The sequence below is a fragment of the Dreissena polymorpha genome, chromosome 12 (genome assembly GCF_020536995.1).
Source record: "Dreissena polymorpha isolate Duluth1 chromosome 12, UMN_Dpol_1.0, whole genome shotgun sequence".
Classification (NCBI taxonomy): Eukaryota; Metazoa; Mollusca; class Bivalvia; order Myida; family Dreissenidae; genus Dreissena; species Dreissena polymorpha.
The window spans coordinates 75643964-75648864 of record NC_068366.1 but is presented as its reverse complement, the minus strand read 5'-3'; positions in this window follow the sequence as shown (position 1 = coordinate 75648864).

The window sequence follows — 4901 nt, the reverse complement described above, 5'->3', positions numbered from 1 at the left end:
GGGAAAACCTGTGTAATTTAAAACACATTGTTGAACATGTGCAGCCTTTGAACTATTTACTTTGTTAAAAAAACGAAGACTGTGTTGAAGACTTATTGTGTTGCATAGAATCAAGACAAAATAACAAAAATACTTATTTTATTCTAGAAATGTGTTAAAGAGGGACTAGCGCGATATGCACCGAATTGCATTCAGGTGCGATTAACATCATTTGTTGTACCTTAATTTAATATTTTGATCTAAGTATGTGTATTTTGTAAACGGATTTATATTGTAACAATTAAGATCTTAAAGTAAATTTATAAATCTTTAGTATGTCTACATTAAACAATTTATGGGGCATTTTTACGAATAATATACGGTTTACTTTATTCAAACTGTTTGGTAAATTGTCTATCTTCCGTTCTCTGTCAAACCGTGTATGATGTTAGCATATATAATTTAATATCGAACTATTGCATTAAACAAGAACGGAAATACTTATGTACCTTTTCCTATGAATTGTAGTAACACAAAAACTTTCAAAAACATAGTGGAAAAGAATTGTTCATACAAGAAATTTCTTGTCTGATTTTCGTTAAAACTAGATTTAAATAAAAATATGCCCATGTATATTTTAATGACATTGATGTTGTCAATGGTTAATGTTATTCTTGTAATGTATCATCACTTTGTCAAATAATCCAGAATTATATTCGGTTACTACTTGTTACCGCTGAGGAGAAAATATCGCCATAATGCGGAAGTCTATTATTTGAGAATAAAACCTAACTAGAGCTGGAAATGATACTCAAAACATGAATATGTTCTTAAACTATGATGTTGATCATACTAAAGTCCATTTATGTATTCCTCAAACCTTACTCGCATGATTACCTTATTTCAAACGTTCATATATCTAAGAGGTTAATCAATATAATCTACAAATTTACTTAATTAAAATCAAATGTTTACATTGTTTAAATTGAATTATATGTCAAACGCAATTTTAGGGAAGAAGAACCCGCACGTTTTAAATTCTAATACGAATTTATCAAACCATCAAACTATAAAGTGACTGTGTAGTATTTTTGAAAAATATAATACAATACCTCTGGTGAAAAATTTGATTTAAAAAGCGTCCCCGATAAGATCTGTTGGACAATGTCTAAATTCGAAAGTGTTAAAGGGTGTTCCGGTAAGTCCATGTATACTGTATCCATATGAGATAATCATAAAGGTGACAACTGCTACTTTTAGAAACATTAAACATCTGCAAGTATTCAAATAGTTTGGTGAATAATTCCCCATTGTTAAATTAGTTGTAATTTAGTATATTTGAACACTTCATAAAAAAAAGTATTCAACCTTAATCATGCAACGTTTAAGAAAAACATGCTTTTGGTCGCTCCCACACTGCGCTTATGAACAACTCGCATATCGTTACTGCATATCATAATGAAGTATTGACGATTGTGACGTTAAGTTGACAACAAAAATGCGTCCAAGCGGAATAATTCTCATATTTTATTTATATTTATTATCAGTGGAATATATTATGCTGTTGGTGATTGTCATTATCTGAAACAAGAAATCTCTTTAAAAAAGGGTAATCGGCGTATATCATGACTTTAAAATTAGAGTTGAAAATTTACTTTCCTAAGTTATTACCTTAAAATCTAAGGTTTAAATACTGTTGTGTTCACTTACAAGTCGCATATCGAACGGATGAAATATTTGTCATCGAGGGCAATTATATTAAACCACATAATACTGCTCGTAGATACAAATTGTACTATATGTGATCACATCATATGTGTCCTCACGTGGCGTATTGTGAATTTATTTCTTCGTCTGACTCAGTTTGTTGTCCACACATTCAAATAACTCATATGCGGCCAGCGTAGCTAAAGCTCAGCCTGCGCACTTGCGCAGTCTGGTCAGGGGCTATTCTTTCTGCTATAAAAAGCACACAAGGTTTCGTGGTATCTCCTGAGTATCCTCCTCAGTGTGCATATAATGACAAGATTGCTCGGATTCGCAGTCTGGACTGGAGCTACGTTGTTGGCAGCATATTGCATGCGTCCCTTTTTCGCATGACGCGGGTCATAACGTCTTGTAAATGAAAAAGCAAACAACAATACGTTCAGATAAAATGCTTAAGTAACACTGGTATTAATAGCAAACTGGAAAATGTCGGTAGCCTATTCTTGCTCGCAGAAAGGTTTTTCATACCGACTGACCGCGTACGTCACACATGTATGGCTAGATAAAAGTAAACGATTTCCCTTCTATCATGGACACTATACTATTTCGATAGTTTTGTCTCCCTAAAATTCGTGTTATTTAATATCTTGAAAGCTAAACTGTGGAATCAAAATACGTCGTTTATTAATTGTACATTCCGTCTTCCCCTGATGATTTACTGACCCAGCACTTGTCATAAAAGACTTGGGGATTTGATTTACTGGAAATGTGTAAGTGTAACTGAGTCCAACGGAACATGCAGAGAGTAGTCCTCATTTACCTAAACTGATAAGTGTTACATCCTATAGTTCAAGACGCGGTGCTGTTGCCAATGTTCCGAGAGATTATGCTTAAAGTTAATGGAAGGAATGGTGTGTACATGTATTCATTCTGGTCTACTGGCGTTATTTAACTGTCATTTGAGGTGGGAAGCTGGGTAAACATGTAATTAAAATAAAAGAAGAATCCCAACCTTTTTCCAGCAACAAAATCTGTCAAATCAATCAGTATCAGTTGCTTTTCCTGACAAGAGAAAATGCGTGTAAAATAACCACGGGCATGTCGTTTCAAAGAGAAACCATGGGATTACACGTACTATTACATCGGCGGAGATTACGAGCATTACATTATATGATTAATTAGCCGTACTTTTACATTCGTGGAGATGCCGGGGAGTCTGTTCAATAGATATATATATTTTACGTTGATTAAAGATGATTGCGATATTAATATTTAAAGTTGATTACGATATTAGGATTAAAAGTTGATTGAGATATTGAAATTTTAAGATGATTGTGATATTGAGATTTAAAGTTGACTGAGATATTGAAATATTAATAAAATGATTACGATTTTGAGATTTTATAGTTTATTTAGATATTGAGATTTAAAGTAAATTGAGATATTGAGATTTAAAGTTAATTTAGATATTGAGATTTGAAATTGATTGAGATATTGAGATTTATAGTCAATTTAGATATTGAGATTTTAAGTCAATTGAGGTATTGACATTTGAAGTTGATTGAGATATTGATAATTGAAGTTGATTGATATATTGAGATTCGAACTTGAGTGAGATTGAGATTTAAGTATTTGGTATCGATATTAATAGTTGATACTGTGATTAAGGATTATTTTAGTTTGATAATTATAATTATTTGAGTATTGAGAGTCTGACTTATTGTGTGTTTACTATGTGTTTGCTAGCTATTTGGTTTATAAGTCCGTGATATTCAGTGACGGCGGGTATTATTTTATAGAGATTTTTACACCGATTCCAACACAGGGTTTTACATTCAGTTGATTAACTTGAATTTAAAGCTTTGGTATTCTGTGGGTAATTGATTAGGACAGACGGTATATGAAAATAACAAGTTATTACATGTGTAATTTACACTAATGAGCAAATAGGACCTTTATTGAATATGTTTGCAACGCCAAGCTTTTTATGTGGTAGTTCCCATATCAGTGCTGAAAAGCATAAAACCATGGCTTCAGAATGCACAAATTAGAGCGTGAAAACAGGACCCTTCGTCTTAGCATTTAAGAACAAAGGGGAGAGCTAAGGGATATCAAAAGGGCCAGCCAGATCAATCTCCTAGATACGAAGAAATTGAGAAGCAAGTTAACGATATGAGCTTTTATAGAGATTTAATCCATACACAACATTACAGCGATCCTTATAAGACTAAAACAGTATACCTTAAATAGTGGGTTTCAACAGGAAGCTAAAAGTTGTAGGGATTTCGTAGACTATGCCAACTCAAATACTAGACCCATCAGTAGTACTGTAAAATGTTCGGTAGAAGAATTACTAGCAACGTTTAGTTTTATTTGGTTCGATTTGGAAGACAAGTTTAAAAATTCACAGCGAACCTTATAACATCTGGTTATAAGAGCAATGTTCAGTTGAATAGTAGACGTAACGGTGATCGTAGTCAGATTTCAAGAAATGGCAATCAAGGTTTAAGTAACTTAGCTTATCAGAACTATAGACTTGGAACAACCATGGTAACTTTAGAGACGATTTCTTTTAACAAAAATTTCATAAAAATCCTTTGGGAATCCTTATGCAAGATAATCGATTTGACAGGAATTATAGACCGGAATTTGAATAGTCCATTCCAGAAACATGGATGTTAAATGGAAATCGTTTCGTCACCTGACAGCTAAATAATTACGTTACTTTAACTAAATTTATTTAACTACGGGAAGAACTGCGCACGAATATTGTACATTAAGTATACATGTTTTAATTATGTCTTGTTTATTGCGCCACATATTCCGTTTTTTATGATAAGGAAACCAGTATGCTTTACCAGGGTAGGGCGACGTTTTGTTGCGTTTTTATGTGTGTTTTTTGGGGGGTAGATGTTTAACCCAGAGTTTCAGCTTAAACCACCTATCTTAATCGTCTATAAAATGTTTAGGAAAATTCCCGCCACTAGACCCAAATGAAAACATCCGATTTTTTTATTTGCTTATTTGAAAGAAATCCCCCAGAATACTGCGTCTTTGTAAAGCGTACTGTATAGGTTGTATCACTGTAAAGTGTAAAAAAATAACCATATTCTTAACGTATGAGTATTTTTTATGCTACAGCGTTTGTTAACTTCGTTACACGATTGGCGCTCTGCAATGCAATAAATATAGAAAGTATCCTCACCTGCGATGTC